Here is a 20755-nt window from a genome sequence, read left to right on the forward strand (position 1 = left end):
GTGCCTCTGCAGACCGCTTCCCTCCTTACACAGACTCTGTCTTTTGTTCCTTCTCCCCACTTACCGTGTCTTGTTAGCACTGAAATGAATGGATCTTTCACCAGGGAAGATGGGGGAGGTTGGAAACATCAAAACCGGTAATGCTTTTCATCAGGTAGGAGCTAGACCAGGAGGGAGGAGTGTGAGCAAAGTGTGTTTCAGGCTGTGAACTGTCGCTGGGCGCTGACACCCTTGGCCTTTCAGAGTCCGCTCTGTAGGATAAGACGTGCAGGGAGGCCAGAGGTTTCTGCGTGGCTCCCTCTGGTCTCGCTCCTTGCCTCTCTCCCCTTTCTTCTTCTTGACACACGCAGCTCAGACTCCTCCTCACTTGGCCCTTCCTCGTCAGTATTGGCTTTCAGCTCTCGCGGCCCGACATCCTGTGGACGCTGCAGTTCAGACAAATAGCAAGATCATCAAAGAGAGGAGCATGAATGAAAAACTGCTTTATGACATGCCTTCAAAGTGTCTTTTTAGAAGTTCAAAGGATGTGGAGAGGAGGCAGGGGAATCAAAGAAGATGGGGGAGAGCAATGAACTCTCCAAGGAATCATTGGGTTTTTCATTGTATATTTTCTGTGACGCTTGTGATGTAAAAATCAAATGTATTCCCAGCCCTGAGGGTTCTCAGTGAGTAGAGCTGATGCAAAGAAGGAAATAACGCTCCTTGCCATGGAAGGCTTTACCCTGGCATTCTGAGTCGCCCATTTTGTATCTGCAGTTCCTGTTGGGACCTCAATCGAATATTTTGATCAGGGAAGAGACAGAGATTGAATGCTGCTTATGTGGTTCAATGCAAATGAATAATTTAGTCTGTGCAGATATTCCCCATTACCTCTTCCATTTAAAGATGAGCTAGGGTCCAGCTGTAGCAACGGATATGCAGAGCTTAGAAAAGATCCAGCATAGATCATACAATCCCAGAGACTTCTTTTTTTTTTTTTCTCTCTCTCTCTCTCTTTTTGAGATGGAGTCTTACTCTGTCACTTGGGCTGGAGCGCAGTACTGTGATCTCGGCTCACTGCAATCTCTGCCTTCTGGGTTCAAGTGATTCTCCTGCCTCAGCCTCCGGAGTAGCTGGGATGGTAGGCATACACTACCACACCCAGCTAATTTTTGTATTTTTGGTGGAGACAGGGTTTCACCATGTTGGCCAGGCTAGTCTTAATCTCCTGACCTCAGGTGATCGACCCACCTCAGCCTCCCACAGTGCTGGGATCCTAGGTGTGAGCCACTACACCCAACCTGATCCCAGAGACTTCTTTTCTGACACACAGGAGAGCCAATATTTGGCTTATGGCTGGAGTTTCTCCTGATTGATACGCTGGTGGGAACATCATTGATATTTTCATGTAGAAATGCCTTATGCCCAATCTACCCAGAAGGTTTTGGCAGCTATCACAGTGCCTGGCACATAGAGGGTGCTTGAATGAAATAAATAATGACCAAACAAATGAACAGCTTTGTTTTTTTAACCCTAGACTAGACTCTTTCATGGGGATTCTCCTTTGGCCAGTCAGGCCCAGCATACAAGGATATGAGATGAGATCTGAATCACAACATGAGCTAAATCTGCAAGGGATTTCAAGGCAAGGAACAAATACACCAACTCAAACCGGACAGAAGTTGAAAGAATTTTGCTGGAATAACATTGAAAACGCCAGCCTCATATTTGATAGCACACCAGGGTGACCATAGTCAGTAATAGTTTCATGGCATAGTGCATTTGATAAAAACTAAAATCATATAATTGGATTGTTTGTAACACAAAGGAAAATGCTTGAGGAGGTGGATACCCCATTTTCCGTGGTGTGATTATTGTATCAGAACATCACATTGGGCTGGCGCGGTGGCTCATGGCTGCCATCCCAGCACTTTGGGAGGCCAAGGTGGGAGGATCACAATGTCAGATCGAGACCATCCTGGCTAACATGGTGAAACCCCATCTCTACTAAAAATAACACAAAATTAGCTGAGTGTGGTGGTGCACGCCTGTAGTCCCAGCTACTCAGGAGGTTGAGGCAGGAGACTTGCTTGAACCTGGAAGGTGGAGGTTACAGTGAGCCGAGATTGTGCCACTGCACTCCAGCTTGGGCAACAGAGCGAGACTGTCTCAAAAAAAAAAAAAAAATCACATGTACCCTGTAAGTATATACACTTACTATATACCCACAAAAATGTTTTGAAATAGAAAACTCCAGGGGTAGATTTGACCTCTGCCTCAGCTGGTTTAAGGGGCTCCAGTGATTCTTGAGGCTCTGACTCGCTCTACCTCTGCTTTGCTGTGCTTCAGCGCTCTGTTTTCAGGTAGACTCTCCCCTGGGGGTGCCAGGCAAAGGAAGTATTATTTGATGGTTAAGAGCATGGCCTCTGGAGCCAAAAACAGCCGCAGTTTAAAGTCCCAGTCTGTCTAGTTGTACAAACTTAAGACAAGTCAACAGTTCTGTGCCTCCGTTTCCTGGTCCATACCTTAGAAATGATGATAGTCGCAGCTAAATTTTATTGAGCACTTGCTGGGTGTCTGGTGGTCTTCCAGGTGCTTTACATGTAGGACCTCATTAATCTTCACAACAACCCATGGGCTAGGTGCCATTATCAGCCCATTTTAGAGAGGAAGTAAATTGAGGCACAAAATGTTTAAATATTGCCTGTTACACAGCTAGCACACATGGAGCCAGAGTTCAAACCCAGGCAATCTGATTCCAGAGCCAGTGCTATTGACCTTCAAACTATACCACCTCATATAATAGAACCTACCACTTTTGGAGGTGATGTGGGAATTAAATGAAATAATGTTGATATATGTAAAGACACTCGAGGCAGTTCTTAGTGCATAAGATTTATTCAAACTTATCTAAAGAAAAAAAAGCTGCCAGTAACTTCTGACCTGGATTCTATGTTCTCAGTAACATGAGCAGAGAAGAGCACTTCTTCCCAAGAGATCCACAGAATTCTCAGAACTGGGTCTAGCTGACTGTCTTTGGGTCCCATAGCCGATGCTAAACCAGTCATTATGTCTAAGAGATGTCAGCTTTCCGCTGAGCCAGGCTGGTTCTCAGGCCCACCCTGAAATGGAGGGTACTGTTGGCACCACCTGAGCCACCTCAACTAAAAAATGAAGGTGGGTTGTTTTCTTTGGAGCCAAAAAACAAAAAAAGGTAGCATTACTAGAGGTAGAGAAACGAGATGTCCCGTATATCATACATTTACGATGGCAGTAGTGGCTATGTGGATTCTTGGGGGGAAAGAGGCCTTACAGCTGATGAACTGGGTGAGAGCGTGGGCAGAGGCCCTCCAGTACGTCCCACGGAATCCTCTTCAGCATGGAGTAGCGAAGGAAGAGGGTTGGAGGGGTTTGGCACGAAGCACCATTTTTTTTTTTTTTTTTAAGTTCCAGGATACATGTGCAGGACCTGCAGGTTTGTTACACTGGTAAACATGTGCCATGGTGCTTTGCTGCACGTACCAACCCATCACCTAGGTATTAAGCCCTGCATGCATTAGCTGTTTATCCTGAGGCTCTCCTGCCCCAAGCTCCACCTCCGCTCCTGCCACAGGCCTCAGGGTGTGTTGTTTCCCTCCCTGTGTCCATGTGTTCTCTTTGGTCCGCCCCCACTTACAGGTGAGAACATGTGGAAGAAGCACCATCTTTAAGGCTCAGCCTGCTGTGTCGCTAGGGGCAGTAGTCAGAGAGGTCGTCAGGAAGTCCACGGCTAGTTCACTGAATCTGCAGGAGAGTAAATAGGACATAATTCCCCAGATGGCATGTGGGCAGGCCCCAGGCCATCCTTCAAGAAGTGCTGGGTAAGCATCTGCAACCACTAATGATGTCCCTCAAGGCCCTGGTGCTGCTCAGAGGTGGTGCTGCCAGCCCTGAAGCCCCTATTCCCATGCTCCTGGGTGAGTCAGGCTGTGCTGAAGGAGGGCCCCACCTGATTCACCAGTCCCACTTCCTTTACTTCCTGGTGGTCCCCACCCACACAGCCACCACACCCAGAGCAGCACTGACCAATAGGACCAAAATTAGTCTCTGAGGCATAATGGGAAACCTTGGTCCAGGATCCTGTGGGCGATGGGTAAATTACAAAGGGGCCCCTGGGTTAGAGATATTGGCTCACCAGTTTCCACTTAAATCCCTACCACCTTCCACTTACTGGGGCCATTTGTTCCTGGAGTAGGCATAAGGAGACATTTCCTTTAGTGCCAAGTTTAAGCAGCTAACTCCTGTCAAGCATCTAAGGGTTAGTTGGAAATGAGAGTGTGCATTGGTACCAGCACCATAAAAATAACTGGATGGTTGTATTAATCTGTTCTTGCATTGCTGTAAAAGCCTACCTGAGGCTGGGTGCGGTGGCTCACGCCTGTAATCCCAACACTTTGGGAGGCCGAGTCGGGCAGATGACCTAAGGTCAGGAGTTCAAGACCAGCCTGGCCAGCATAGTGAAACCCTGTCTCTACTAAAAATACAAAAATTAGCTGGCCATGGTGGTGGGCCCCTGTAATCCCATCTCCTCGAGAGGCCAAGGCAGGAGATTTGCTTGAACCCGGAAGGCAGAGGTTGCAGCGAGCCAAGATTGTGCCATTGTACTCCAGCCTGGGCAACAAGAGTGAAACTCCTTCCCACCCCCTACCCCACCCCCTCCCCAAAAAAACTACCTGAGGCTTAATATATAAAGAAAAGAGGTTTGAATTGGCTTATGGTTCCATAGGCTCTATAGGAAGCATGGCTTGGGAGGCCTCAGGAAACTTACAGTCATGGTGGAAGGCAAAGGGAAAGCAGACCCATCTGCCCTACATGGCTGGAGCAGGAGGAAGAGAAAGGGGAGGTGCTATGTACTTTTAAACCACCAAATTTTATGAGGACTCACTATCACAAGGACAGCAATGGAAAAATCTGCCCCCATGATCCAGTCATCTCCTGCAGGTCCCTTCTCCAACACTGGGGACTACAACTTGACATGAGATTTGGGTGGCGACGCAGATCCAAACCATATCAGTAGTAGAGACTCGGCTGCTGTTTCACAACTACTTATTTACCAGTGTGTGTGTTAGAGGTAGGGGTTTAGTCGTTCCGGATATTCTCAGGCTCATTTTTCTAAAGATGACTTCTCCTACTTCATCCTGCCTTGTCAGATTCCACTCACTGATGCCTTGCTTAGTAATCAGTAAAAAATGAAACCAGTCACATCGAGCTTGCTTCCTCTCAGTTCTTCACTGAGACCCCAGAACAAACTCCTCTGCAAACTCTGGGAACTTCATCCACAGTATTGCCTTCTCTCTCCCTCCTGTGTCATCAGCCTGTGTTTTCTGACTCCTTCCTCTAAACCTATTCTAAAAATGACCCATCCTAAAAATAATCGCCTTCTCTCAACTTTCCACACTCCCTACCACCTTCCACTTACTGGGGCCATTTGTTCCTGGAGTAGGCATCTATCCTGCAGCTATCCATACCCTTCCTCTCTACCAATTTTGTTTTGTTATTTTTTTTGTGCAAAAGCAAATTTATTAGCAAAGTAAAGGAATGACGAATGGCTACTCCACAGGCAGAGCAGCAGCTAAGGATGCTTATCATTATTTCTTGATTTTATGCTAAAAAGGGGTGGATTATTCATGAGTTTTCTGGGAAAGGGGTGGGCAATCTCTGGAAGTAAGGGTTCTTCCCTTTTTTAAACCATATAGGGTAACTTCCTAATGTGGCCATGGCATTTGTAAACTGTCATGGCTCTAGTGGGAATGTCTCTTAGCATGTGATTGTATTATAATTAGCATGTAATGAGCAGTGAGGAAGACCAGAGGTCACTTTTTTCCGCCTTCTTGGTTTTGGTGCTCTCCAGCAAATGTCTTGATAGGCACCGGCCTGCTATCTCCACTTGCTCACCTCTTGTTAGAGCCTGGTTTCTGCTTCTACCATGACACTGAAATTGCCCTGCAAGGCTTACAGCAAGCAACTCTGAACTCTCCAAATGTTTTGAGAGGTTTATCCCTATTAGTGAAAACAAATTGAGTATGTGCCTCAACATATAAATATTTATAAATTATGTACATATGCTAATGTATAGATATGCCTCTACTATGAAATATAAACCAAAATAAATTATTTAAATATAGAAGTTCGAATAGTTTTCATAATGGATTGTCTCCTGCCTGCTTCTTTGGTCTAATTGCTGATTTCCATGTATTTATTTTTTTTGTCACCTTTATTGAGATATAATTTAATGTGGTAAAATCAATTTAAAGTATACAATTCAATGAGTTTAGACAAATGTATAAAGTCTGATGACCACTATTCCAATCATAATACAGCACATTTCAACACCTCCAAAAGATCCCTCATTTTTCTTTTCAGTGAATTCCTTACCTCTTTCCCTGGCCCCTAGCAACCAGCGACCTGCTTTTTAATCACTATAATTTGCATTTTTTAGGATTTCATATAAATTAAATTACACAGTAAGTAGTGTTTTTTGTATCTGGCATCTTTCACTTACCGTGATGCTTCTGAGATTCACTCGTGCTGCTGCACGTGTGGGTAGTTTGTTCATTTTTATGGCTCAGTAATTATCCATTGTGTGAAGATGCTATAATGTTTACTCATTTCCCTGTTGAAGGACAGGAATTTATGACTAAAGCTGCTATAAGCATTGACATATAAGTCTTTGTGTAGAAGGTGTTTTTGTTTTTCTTACGTAAATACCTAGGAATGGGATTTCTAAGTCTTATAATAAATATATATTTAACTTTATGAGAAACTGCCAAACTGTTTTGTAAAGTGCCTGCAAAATTGCATCCTCATCAGAAATCTATGAGAGTTCCATTTGCTCCCACATCCTCACCAACACTTATTATTGTCAGTCTTTTAACGTTTTAGCCATTGAGGGGGCTATACAGTGCTATATACAAAGCTGATTACTGCAGCTTTATAAGAAGTTTTGATATAAGGAATTATTAATACCTAGGTGATATAAGGTATATAATCCTTTAATTTTTTTTTTTTTTTCATCAAAGTTGCTTAGACCTCTCTACTTTTTTTTGTTTTTTGAGACAGAGTCTCATTCTGTTGCCCAGGCTGGAGTGTAGTGGCGTGCTCTTGGCTCACTTCAACCTCCGCCCCCCGGGTTCAAGTGATTCTCTTACCTCAGCCTCCTGAGTAGCTGGGATTACAGGCATGCACCAGCACACCTGGCTAGTTTCTGTAGTTTTAGTAAAGATGGGGTTTTCCCGGGTTGGCCAGACTGGTCTCAAACTCCTGGCCTCAAGTGATCCACCCACCTCTACCTCCTAAAGTGTTCAGATGACAGGCGTGAGCCATTGTGCCCAGCCCCCTACATGTTGATGTAAGTATCTAAATCTGCCATCTTGCTACTTGTTTTCTATTTGTCCCATCTGTGTTTTGTTGTTGTTCCTTTTTTCTTTTTCTGCATTCTTTTAGATTAAGTGCTTTAATATTATTTCTTAGCAATTTTATTGAGGAATAATTTACATACCGTAAAATTCTTCCATCTTAAATATACAATTTGGCCAGGTGCAGTGGCTCACACCTGTAATCCCAGCACTTTGGGAAGCTTAAGTGGGAGCATTGCTTGAGCCCAGGAGTTAAGACCAGCCTGGACAACATAGTGAAACACTCATCACTACAAAAAAACTTTTTTTTTTTTTTTTTAACTAGCCAGGCGTGGTGATGCGTACCTGTGGTCCTAGCTACTTGGAAGGCTGAGGCAGGAGGATCGCCTGAGCCCAGGAGGTTGAGGCTGCAGTGAGCCAAGATTGCACCACTGTACTGCAGCCCAGGAAACAGAGCAAGATCCTGTCTCTAACATATATATATGTGTGTGTGTGTGTGTGTGTGTGTGTGTGTATACACACACACATTATGTATATATATATACACACATATATGTATATATAAAAATATATAAAAATATGTATATAATGTTTGTGTATATACATACATATACATGTGTATATACATATATATACACATACACTTTTTTTCTGAAAAAATATTTTTTTACCCCTGATTTAGCATATAATCAATGAATATAAATATCCTTAGTCCAGCAGCCCAAGTTGCTGCTCTGCCTATGGAGTAGCCATTTTTTATTCCTTTACTTTCCTGATAAACTTGTTTTCACTTAAAAACTTTAAAAAAAGATTTGCTGGAGAAGAAGGGTATGGATATCTACAGGGAGAGTGGAAAGTTAAGGGACGGTGATTGTTTTTAGGATGGGTTATTTTAGGTTTAGAGGAAGGAGTCAGAAAGCACCGACTGATGAAACAGGAGGGAGAGAGAAGGAAGTAGTGTGGATGAAGTTCCCAGAGTTTGCAGGAGGAATTGGTTCTGGGGTCTCAGTGAAGATTGAAGAAAAAAAAAAAAAAGGCAAAAAACGAAATTACTTTTGCACCAACCAAATATATAAATTATTATAAATATAGAATGATTTATGTCTATAAGTCATTAAACTATAAATTTCATGATTTTTAGTAAACTTAGAGAATTACGTGACCATCATGGCAATCCAGTTTTAGAACATTTCTGTTACTCCAAAAAGATCCCTCATGCCCATTTGTAGTCAATGTGATTCCATTTTAACTTGTTGGTTTAATTAGCTATACCTCTATTTTTTTTTTTAGAGGTTCTTTCCGAGTTTACAGGCTACATCTTGAACTTAGAGCAGTCTGTCTTAAAGTAATATGCCATTTAACGTTTGGCATAAGAACCTTGCGACAGCATATTTCCACCTCTTCTCCTTCCTGGACTTTGTACTATTCCTGTCATTCATTTTGTTTCTACATGTGCTATAAAACCCTCAATACATTGTTGCTATTTTCCTTTTGAAGAACCAAGTCTCAAGATTTTTAAAAGGGAGAAGAAAAGGTGTTTTTTAATTGCATTTTAGGTTTTGGGGTACATTTGAAGAACATGCAAGATTGTTGCATAGGTACACACAAGGCAGTGTGATTTGCTGCCTTCCTCCCCTTCACCTATATCCTGGCATTTCTCCCCATGTTATCTTTCCCCACCTCCCCATCCCCTATCCCTCCCCCACTTCCCCCCAACAGACCCCAGTGTGTAGTGCTCACCTCCCTGTGTTCATGTGTTCTCATTGTTCAACACCCGCCTATGAGTGAGAACATGTGGTGTTTGATTTTCTGCTCTTGTATCAGTTTGCTGAGAATGATGGTTTCCAGGTTCATCCATGTCCCTACAAAGGACACGAACTCATCGTTTTTGATGGCTGCGTAATATTCTATGGTGTATGTGTACCACATTTTCTCCGTCCAGTCTATCATCGATGGGCATTTGGGTTGGTTCCAGGTCTTTGATACTGTAAACAGTGCTGCAATGAACATTCGTGTGCATGCGTCCTTATAGTAGAACGATTTATAATCCTTTGGATATATAGCCAGTAATGGGATTGCTGGGTCAAATGGGATTTCTGTTTCTAGGGCCTTAAGGAATCGCCACACTGTCTTCCACAATGGTTGAACTAATTTACAGTCCCACCAACAGTGTAAAATTGTTCCTATTTCTCTACATCCTCTCCAGCATCTGTTGTCTCCAGATTTTTTAATGATCGCCATTCTAACTGGTGTGAGATGGTATCTCAATGTGGTTTTGATTTGCATTTCTCTAATGACCAATGATGATGAGCATTTTTTCATATGTTTGTTGGCCTCCTGTATGTCTTCTTTTGTAAAGTGTCTGTTCATATCCTTCACCCACTTTTGAATGGGCTTGTTTGTTTTTTTTCTTGTAGATCCGTTTTAGTTCTTTGTAAATTCTGGATATAAGCCCTTTGTCAGATGGGTAGACTGCAAAATTTTTTTCCCATTCTGTGGGTTGCCGATTCACTCTAATGACTGTTTGTTTTGCCATGCAGAAGCTGTGGAGTTTGATTAGGTCCCATTTGTCTATTTTGGCTTTTGTTGCCATTGCTTTTGGTGTTTCGGTCATGAAGACCTTGCCTATGTCCTGAATGGTTTTGCCTAGATTTTCTTCTAGGGTTTTTATGGTGTTAGGTCTATTTACTGAACTGTTTTTCCTTTCTAGTACTCTTACTCCTTTGTGTAGATCCAGACTTCCATTTGGTATCATTAGCCTTCTGCCTAAAAGACTTCTTTTAACATTTCTAATAGTGGTGGTCTATTGGTGATTAATTCTTCCTATGTTTGTTTGTTTGTTTGTTTGTTTGTTTGTTTATTTATTGAGATGGAGTTTTGTTCTTGTTGCCCAGGTTGGAGGGCAATGGCGTGATCTTGGCTCACTGCAACCTCTGCCTCCTGGGTTCAAGTGATTCTCTTGCCTCAGCCTCCTGAGTAGCTGGGACTATAGGCGTCTGCCACCATGCCCAGCTAATTTTTGTATTTTTAGTAGAGATGGGGTTTCACTGTGTTGGCTAGGCTGGTCTTGAACTCCTGACCTCGTGAGCCACCTGCCTTGGCCTCCCAAAGTGCTGGGATTACATTTGTGAGCCACCATGCCTAGTTCTTCCTATGTTTAAAATGTCTTTATTTCACTTCTGGTTTTGAAAAATACTTTTGCTGGGTCTGGTTTCCTTTCAGTACTTTAAAGATACCACTGTCTTCTGAGATGTATTGGTTATGACAAGGAGTCTACTGTCAATCTTTATTTCCCTTTGTTTTATTTCTCTACTTTAAAATTTTTCTCTTTATCACTAGCTATAAGCAATGTAATTATGATCTGTCTTGGTGTAGTCTTCTTAATGTTTTTTTCTGTTTGAGGTTTGTTAAGCTTATTACACCTATGGGTTTCTAGTTTTCCTCAAATATGGAAAAATTTTGGCCATTACTTCTTCAGATATATTTTCTGCCCCCATTCCTGTCCTGTTTCTCATGCTCCAGTTAGCCTGCTTGACATTGTCCCACTGCTCACAGATGCACTGTTCTTTTTGGTTTTTTGAGATGGAGTTTCGCTCTTGTTGCCCAGGATGGAGTGCAATGGCTCGGTTTTGGCTTACTGCAACCTCTGCCTCCCAAGTTCAAGCGATTCTCCTGCCTCAGCCTCCCAAGTAGCTGAGATTACAGGTGTGCGCCACCACACCCAGCTAATTTTGCATTTTTAGTAGAGATGTGGTTTCTCCATGTTGGTTAGGCTGGTCTAGAACTCCTGACCTCAGGAGCTGGGGTGCTCTCAACGCTCACCTAGTTTGTTGTCTTTTCTCAGGGGATCATTGTTTTGTGCTTTGTCTAAAAACTTGTCCAATGTCTAAAAACTGTTGTTTCATAAATTACTTGTGTTTTTCTAGTTATTTAAGGTAGAATAAATCACCCTCTGTTATTCCATTATGGCTAAAAGCTAACATTCATCATCTTTTTTGTTTCTAAACTTTTTTTTCCTCTTCTGATTACAAAAGTGATGTGTGTTCCTAACCTGCTGGCTTCTCTGCAACAGTGGATCTAATTGGCCACCACAGCTTTTTGCAGTTACTCCACTTTTTTTTGAGACAGAGTCTAGCTCTGTCACCCAGGCTGAAGTGCAGTGGCGCAATATTGGCTCAGCGCAACCTCCACCTCCCGGGTTCAAGCGATTCTACTCTCTCAGCCTCTCAAGTAGCTGGGATTATAGGTGCACACCACCACACCGCTGATTTTTGTATTTTTTAGTAGATTAGTAGAGACAGGTTTTTACCATGTTGGCCAGGCTGGTCTTGAAATCCTGACCTCAGGTCATCCACCCTCCTTGGCTCCCAAGGTGCAGGGGTTATAGTGTGAGCCACCGCGCTGGCCAGTTTTGTGATATGTTTTCCATCATTCCACTTTTATGCTAATCTCTTCCATCTGCGATCTCTTTATTATTTTATCTGTTCTTTGTTGTTTTTTCCTTTTTGTCTGCCTTAAATATTAGGAAATCAGATAGTAATAATCTTAGTTTCTTTCCGTTCCTCCATTCTCCTATAGCTTCAACCACCATGTGGATGGGGATCCTGAGGGGTTTAAAGTATACTTGGCAGTTGTTCAGTCCTAGATTGAAATCTTGGTTGTGTTATTTGTTATGACGTGAGCAGACTTAGGTTTTCTGGAGTTAAGAATAATTTCTAGCCGGGCGCGGTGGCTCAAGCCTGTAATCCCAGCACTTAGGGAGGCCGAGGCGGGTGGATCATGAGGTCAAGAGATCGAGACCATCCTGGTCAACATGATGAAACCCCATCTCTACTAAAAATACAAAAAATGAGCTGGGCATGGTGGCACGTGCCTGTAATCCCAGCTACTCAGGAGGCTGAGGCAGGAGAATTGCCTGAACCCAGGAGGCGGAGGTTGCGGTGAGCCGAGATCGCGCCATTGCACTCCAGCCTGGGTAACAAAGGCGAAACTCCGTCTCAAAAAAAAAGAATAATTTCTAACATTTTTGTGCTCTTAATACATACCTCGGCCAGGCACAGTGGCTCACGCTTATAATCCCAATACTTTGGGAGGCCGAGGAGGGTGGATCACCTGAGATCAGGAGTTCAAGATCAGCCTGGCCAACATGGTGATCCTGTCTTTATTAAAAATACAAAAAATTAGCCGAGGGTGGTGGCAGGCACCTGTAACCCCAGCTACTCAGGAGGCTGAGGCAGGAGAATTGTTTGAACCCAGGAGGTGGAGGTTGCAGTGAGCTGAGATGACGCCATTGCACTCCAGCCTGGGTAACAAGAGTGAACTCTGTCTCGAAAACAACAAAAAAAACCCCATACCTGATGATGGGCTCCATACATCACACATATCTTCTAATCCTCCACAGCAACTCTGTGAAGGAGGTACTTTTGTTATTCCCAGTTGATAATGGAGAAAACTGAGATTGAAAGAAGTTAGGATACTTGGCTCAGGTGAATAAGCTATAATTTGGACCCAGGATTGTTTGATGATACCAGACTGACCAGCCATTCTGCTTTCCTTAAGATCTTTTCAATCTAATCTTCTGTTTTGGCACTAAAAGTCCTGCTTGCTGGGAAACCCCTCAGTCCTGGACAAACTGGGGCAGTCAACCACAGTAGTAAATTGCCCTGTTCTGCCTGGATCTCTTCTCTGTGTCCATTTCATACTTTGTATGATTTAAACTCTAAATGCACATTGCGTGGTTTGTATGGTGCCTAACACACAGTAAGCGCTCCTAAGTGGGAGCTGTTATCACTGGTCCCGTTTCTAACCCTTCTGAATATAGGTGGTGGACATTTGTTAGTCTTTCTGATGACCCAGCATCTGAACGTTACTTCCCTGTGTTGGGAATCTTCTGCCTTATGGGGCTGAATGCGCTTCTCACTCCAGAGTAACCCTTCCCACACTGGCAGCGAGAGCGCAGGCAAGTGGCTCAGGCTCCACCTGTCAGAAGCCTATGCGCTGATCCTCATCAGAAGCAGGGCCCACACAGATCTCTTCTGGTGAGGACGGCAGCAACAGGATTCTGGAAGCAAAGCCCAAGCCAGGGCTGTGAGCTAGAGTCAGTTTCCAGCAGTATCAACAAACGGCTCCTAACTGGACAAGGTCTGGAATGAATTCGATGTTTGCTCCTGGCTGTAAAGGGGCCAACCTTGGTACTCTGGCTGTTCTGGAAATGACAAGAATTGCCAGATATCCTCTAGTAATTTCCTCTTGTGCTCGAATTGGCCTGAGCTGCTTTCCTTTCTCTACGACTGTGCGCACTGATTGCCACATACACCATCTGGATGTCTTGGGCACTTCAAACTTCATGCATCCCAAATAGAACTCATTGCCTTTCCTCAGAGACCACCATCTCTTGTACTCTTCATCACAAGCACAGCTACTCAACATTTGCTGGATTTAGGAAATTAGAAACTATAGTCAGCTTCAGCTCCTCCTTCCTAAACCCCCAACCCTCAGCATTTACCAAGAAAGGGTTGATCCCTTCTGGGTTTCCCTCTCTGTCTTTTCTGCCGTTGCCTTCACTCAGGCCCTCTTGCCTTGAACACGACACAGCCTTGGATCTCGTCATCTTTTTTCCATTCTCCTGCAGATGAAGAGCGGGAAACAGAGAAGGTCCAGCATCACTTGTGAGGGCCAAAGATGAAGACAAAATAGAAAAGAAAAGGAGGTGGATGAGGGTGGATTCAAACTGGAGAAATTAATGCCTGGGATGGGAAAGAAGAAAACTTATTTAAAGGAGAAAGAGTTAAAAAATACAGCTGAGCCGGGCGCGGTGGCTCAAGCCTGTAATCCCAGCACTTTGGGAGGCCGAGGTGGGTGGATCATGATGTCAAGAGATCAAGACCATCCTGGTCAACATAGTGAAACCCCGTCTCTACTAAAAATACAAAAAATTAGCTGGGCATGGCGGCACGTGCCTGTAATCCCAGCTACTCAGGAGGCTGAGGCAGGAGAATTGCCTGAACCCAGGAGGCGGAGGTTGCGGTGAGCCGAGATCGTGCCTTTGCACTCCAGCCTGGGTAACGAGAGCGAAACTCCGTCTCACAAAAAAAATACAGCTGATTTGCCAGGCGCAGTGCCTCACACCTGTAATCCCAGCACTTCGGGAGACTGAGGCGGGCGGATCGCCTGAGGTCAGGTGTTCAAGACCAGCCTGGACAACATGGTGAAACCCTGTTTCTACTAAAAATACAAAGAAGTTAGCTGGGTGTGATGGCGGGCACCCATAGTCCCAGCTACTCAGAAGGCTGAGACAGGAGAATCACTCGAACCCAGGAGGTGGAGGTTGCACTGAGCTGAGATCACACCACTGCACTCCAGCCTGGGCAACAGAGCGAGACTCCGCCTCAAAAAACAAAAAAACAAAAAACAAAAAACCTGCTGATCCTCTTTATTCACAGAGGCCATATTTGCAGATCACCTACTTGCTAGCATTTACTTGTAACTCCCAAAATCAATATTTGTAGCGCTTTTGTGTTCATTTGTGGACATGATGGAAGCAGAACGAAATTTGAGTCACTTAGTGCACATAGTCCCAGCTGAGTTGGAACAGCATGACACTCTGCCTTCACTTTTCAGCCCTCGTACTGTGGTCAAATTTCCTCTTAGTATTCTGTGCATGCTATGTTTTTCACATTTTTGTGCTTTTTGTTTGTGATTTCATTGTTCGTTATTTATTTTTATTTTCAAAATTTTTTTTAAGAGATAGGATCTCACTTTTTTGCCCAGGCTAATGTGAAATGCAGTGGTGTGCTCATAGCTCACTGCAACCTCGAACTCCTGGCCTCAACAATCCTTTTGCCTTGGCCTCCTACAGTGCTGGACTACAGGTGCACACCACCACTCCTGTCCTTGATTTTGCTGTTTAAATGGCCCCCAAGCTCGTGCTGTCTAGTATTCTGGAGCTCCAGAAGGCTGTGATGTGCCTTCAAAGAAAACACATGTGTTGGGCAAGCTTTGTTCAGGCTTGAGTTTTAGTGCTGCTGGCTGAGTTCAGTGTTAATGAATCGAAAAATATGTATTGAGTTGTCTTTAAACAGAAACATACATAAAGCACATCGATGTATTGATCAGCTGACAAAAAATGTTGATCAGTTTGACTAGAGGCTTTAAGGAACGTCTCTCTGTATTTCCCTTGGGAGCAGTGGTTTAGTATTTGCCAACGCAGTGTTTGCAGTGACTTTATGAATATAACTACTGAGGGTTATAAGAATTGACTGTGTACTGGTGCTCATATCCAGCTCCTTGATCCTTAACATGCTTGATCCGGAAAAGGGGAAGCGGTTCATTGCACCCTCAAGTTGACATTTCTGAGAAATGTATCAGTCAGAAGTCAAGCAGAGAAGAAACATCAGTAGGAGATACCTGTTTTAATAAATGTATGACAAGGAATTGGCTTACATAATTGCGGGGCTTGGCTAAGTAAGCCTGAAAGCCAGGGGGCAAACTAGCAGGAAGGAAAAATCACATGGGCATTGCTGAAGCTTGTCTACAGGCAGCCAAATAGGGAAAATCCAGTGAAGGAAAAGCAATTGTATATCCACCTGCTTTTGGAGTCTCTTTTACCCAAAAAAGCTCAGTCCCTGTTAATGGCTCACCTGATTGAGTTGGGCCCATGGCAAATAATGTCTGTAGATTATAGTCAACTGATGAAGGCCTTTAATCACATCTGTAAAATCCCTTCACAGCAGCAGCTAGGTTAGGTTTTGATTTAATAACTAGGAGAAGATATATGTTGCAAAAAGGTTGCTGCCCCATGTATTTAGTCTAGCCACATAGACACATCTAAAGATCACTGCAGTGATACATCAAATGTAGATTTTAGGCTGGGTGTGGTGGCTCACAACTGTAATCTCAGCACTTTGGGAGGCCAGGGAGGGAAGATTGCTTGAGCCCAGGAATTCAGGACAAGCTTCGGCAAGGTAATAAAACCTCGTCTCTATAAAAAAATAAGAACGTTAATCAAGGGTGGTGGCATGTGCCTGTAGTTCCAGCTACTTGGAGGGCTGAGGTGGGAGGATGATCAAGCCTAGGAGTTCGAGGCTGCAGTGAGCTGTGATCATGCCACTCCACTCTAGCCTGGGCAACAGAGCAAGACCCTGTCTCAAAAGCAATGTAGGTTTTAATGCAAGTTATTTCATTTCTCTAAGTTGGAATGATGAGCTCTGCACGAGTAAAGTCACATGATTTCGCTTGGCTGTCATCTTATCAACTCAGGTTTTATTAAATTCTCCTTTCTTTCCCAGGACCAGGCACCACTCCACATTTCTTCTGTAGACCAGGTACTCTGACCATGCTCATTTTACAAGTAGAGACACTGAAGCATTGGAAGTTTAACTATCTCTACTAAGTGATGAAGCCAGGATTTCAATCCAGACAGTCTAGAGCCAGAGCCTGTGTTCTTAACCATGCTATGCTGAGTCTCAATAAGACATGAAGCAAGTCACTTTTATCAAGACCACTTCATGTTTTAGGCAGGCAGGTCTGTATGAGAAGCACATGAGAACTTGTGTAGTTCTTGGTTGTCTGGTAGCACAGGGGGGGCATATATTCTTGTTAGAGACATTAGTGTCTCAGTGCTGGAATCTTAGGCTCTACTTCCAGAACCCCAGTCCCTCTGGCCCTTTTCATGGACCATGTACCACCTAGAGTCCCTTGAGTCATTTAAACCTTGAAGTCATACAGATTTCCCACTTGCCCCACACTCATGCCTTCTTCCACAAAGTCACCTAGATTTGTGCCCTGAAGCTTTAATTAAATCTCCTGGCCAGGTTAGACCTTCTGGAGAACTTTATTATTTGGTTCTGCTCCGCCCACCATTACTTCATTCATGCATTCATGTATACAAGAAACACAAAGTTCGAGCATTTATTATGTGCCAGATACCATGCTAGGTACTGGGGATATACTAATCAATAGGATAGACAGCTCTCAATACCTTGAGAGTGGTTATAGTCCCATGTCCCAGAAAAAAAGCCTGCGGAGTAGGATCACCTGCTAATATGGTTTGGATGTGTGTCTCTGCCCAAATCTTGTCGAATTGTAATCCCTAGTGTTGGAGGAGGGGTCTGGCGGGAGGTGGTTCGATCATGGGGATGGATTTCCCCCTTGTTCTCATGATAGTGAGTTCTCATGAGATCTGGTTGTTTAAAAGTGTCTAGCACCTCCCCTTTCGCCACCTTCCTCCTCCTCCAGCCGTGTAAGACCTGTCTGCTTCCCCTCCACCTTCTACCATGATTGCAAGTTTCCAGAGGCCTCCCCAGCCCATGCTTCCCATATAGCGGGTCAGTTGAACCTCTCTCCTTTATAGATTACCCAATCTTAGGTAGCTCTTCATAGCAGTTCAAGAATGGACCAATATACCTGTCAAACAGGAAAGTGGGCCCACAATGCCTTGCATGCTGCCTTTCTTCCTGATTTGGCGGATATTTGCAAAAGTGTGTGTTTTCCCCTATTCAGGTGAATGTATTAAAATAATTTTACATCAGTAAAAATCCCTTTTCGTCAGCTTCCTTGTTTTTTCCTCCCCTCCCTCTTCCACTGTCATGGGATCCTTGTGGGGGGTCTCTTTACCAGCCAGAAACCTCTGTGGCTGGTGGTGTCATCTGCCTGACTATTGCTTGTACCCTCTGGGTTCATTCTGTCCACTTTGCCTGGCAGGCTGCGCTCAGCTCGCGCTAACAGTCTGGATCCCACACCTGCCAAGGGTGAGCCAGGTGCGGAGCAGTGAAGGGTGTGTGGGCAAGCAAGTGTGGGGTCTGGCCACTGTGCACAGCCAGGCGCACTGGCTGCTGCAGCAGGGTGGGCAGCTCGAGGCACTGACACAGGTGCCGGCTCTGTGCAAGACTGTGGCTGGACCAGATGTACTGCATGCAGCTTCCACTGTGGGCACATGCATCTGGATGAGGGGAACATGATGACTCCAAGAAGCTTGGAAACACCAGGTACCACAGAACCCCAAAGAGGGTGTCATAGCCCTGGCTTGGGAAACCCTAGGTCTAGGCTCCCTGAAGGGCCACAGTTTTTTTCTCCTTCTTGTCATTCACAACATGGTGAGCAGGGGGTGTTTTCCAGTTCTGTTTGTATTATAGCTCTTTTAGTCCTGTCATTTGGCAGGTCCCGAGTTCTTGTCCCATGTCCAGGAAGAATAAGGTATGCATACAACTGGAGGGTGAGCAAGGCAGAGAGGAGCTTCACTGAGCAGCAGAACAGTCCTCAGGACACCTGAAATTGGAAGCTCCTATCCGCAGGCAGGTCATCCCAACGAGCATAAAGCTCTCGTCAGAGAGGAGACCCACAGTGGGTAGCTCCTCTCTGCAGGTGGGGCATCCTGACAAGTGCATTCAGCTCTCTGCTGAGAGGAGACCTGTAGTGGGTAGCTCTTCTCTGCAGACAGGTCCTCCTGACTTCTGTCCAAGTCTGACTTGAGTTTGAGGGTTTTATGGGCTTCAGAAGGGAGGGAGTACATGCTGATTGGTCAATAGGCAGCCATGAGCAGGCCTGGAGAAAGCACTGTAAGTTCTCACTCCAGTCTGCTGAACTGGCAGCCAGGCCCCTGGACCATATCTGGCCTGAAGGTGGGATGTCACTAGGGACTCACCTTTTTTTGTCTGGAAGACTGCCTCCTGCTGCCATCCATGATACCCAGGCTGTTCATGCTGAGGGGTGCCTGCAGGCCCTCACTGAGCAGCCCTCACACCCCACTCAGTCTCCCTCCTGTGACTGTCGGCTCAAAGTCCAGAGGTGGCTGAGGCAGTAGGGGACTGGTGTGTCAGTACTAACCCAGGTGTGCTTGGTTGTGACTGCCCAGGCTTGGCCTCAACTTCACTCTGAAATTGGTGCTGGGAGTGGGGAGAGGCCAGACAGCAGGAACAGGCACTTCTGAGCCTGCAGGGGAAAGGAGTCTTCCCAGGCTCCCAAGAGTGCAGAGATGCACAGGTCCACAGCTGCAGCTGCGCTTGGGATGGTGGGGCTCCCACTCCTCCAACTCAGAAGGGGTTGGGGGTCCTTCCTGTTCATGGCTCCAGCTGGCTCCATGAATTGTGCAGCCCTGGCTATATCTCCCCCACTACAGCCGGTGTCATGGCAGTGTCTGCTCCAGACAGGCCACTGCTGCCATCACCACTCTCTGTGCCATCAGACTTTATTATCCACTTAGTGTATACCTTTCCAGATCTTTCTTCCATGCATTTATAAACAAATATGAAGATACTTTGTTTGAAAAGTATTTATAATGGTGCACAAGAGTTATTCCATAAATGCTAATTGCTGGATGGAATCATTTTCACATGCGTTTCTCTCCAGTTTGTTTGCTTCCTTTCCTGATTTCTGTACCCTTTCCAAGCATAGTGGCTAGGAAGATAAGGAGAGTAATGTCTCTGAATTCCTGTTTTTTCCCATCAGCCATGTTGACTAGATGTGGCCATAAGAGTTTGCTATGTTAGTCAACTCAGACTGCCATAACAAAACATTATAGGTTAGGTGGCTAAAACAACAGAACTTTATTTCTCGTGGTTCTGAAGCCTGAGAAGTCCAGATGGTCAGTTTCTGGTGAGGGCTCTTTTCCTGGCTTGTAGACAGCCACCTGCTTGCTGTGTCCTCAAATGTTGGAGAAAGAGAGTTCAATCTCTCTCTCTCTCTCTCTCGTTTTATAAAGACATCAGTCCTATTGAATTAGGACCTCATCTTATGGTTTCATTTAACTTCAGTGACCTCTTAAAGACCCTATCACCAGGCTGGTCATAGTGGCTCATGCCTGTAATCCCAGCACTTTGGGAGGCCAAGGCAGGTGAAACACAAGGTCAGGAGTTTGAGACCAGCCTGGCCAATATGGTGAAACTTCCCTACTAAAAATACAAAAATTAGCCAGGCATGGTGGCAGGTGTCTGTAGTCCCAGCTACTCGGGAGGCTGAGGCAGGAGAATTGCTTGCACCTGGGAAACGGAGGTTGCAGTGAGCCAAGATTAGGCCGCTGCACTCCAGTCTGGGCAACAGAGTGAGACTTGTTAAAAAAAAAAAAAAACTAATGCTTTCTTCTAGCTCGTTGTCTTCTTACCTTCCTTGTGTCGTAAAATGGGAGTCCCTTACTGTATTATTAAGGGGAAGGCAAGACTGGGACGTCTGGTCCACAGGAAGACCTGCACCACTGTCGCCTTCACACACGTGAACTCGGAAGACAAAGGTGCTTTTTCTAAGCTGGTGGAAGCTGTCCGCACAAACTATAATAATAGATATGATGAGATCCGCCGTCAATGGGGAGGCAATGTCCTGGGTCCCAAGTCTGTGGCTCGCATCGCCAAGCTTGAAAAGGCAAAGGCGAAAGAACTGGCCACAAAACTGGG

At 44.8% G+C, this 20755-nt stretch overlaps 1 long non-coding RNA gene across 1 annotated transcript in view; it reads left to right on the forward strand.

The window, feature by feature from the left end:
• LOC141580296 (uncharacterized) overlaps positions 1-20755 on the forward strand; it is a 282711-nt gene that overhangs the window by 53254 nt on the left and 208702 nt on the right. The window lies entirely within an intron of this gene.

This window comes from Saimiri boliviensis, chromosome 1 (assembly GCF_048565385.1).
Source record: "Saimiri boliviensis isolate mSaiBol1 chromosome 1, mSaiBol1.pri, whole genome shotgun sequence".
NCBI lineage: Eukaryota > Metazoa > Chordata > Mammalia > Primates > Cebidae > Saimiri > Saimiri boliviensis.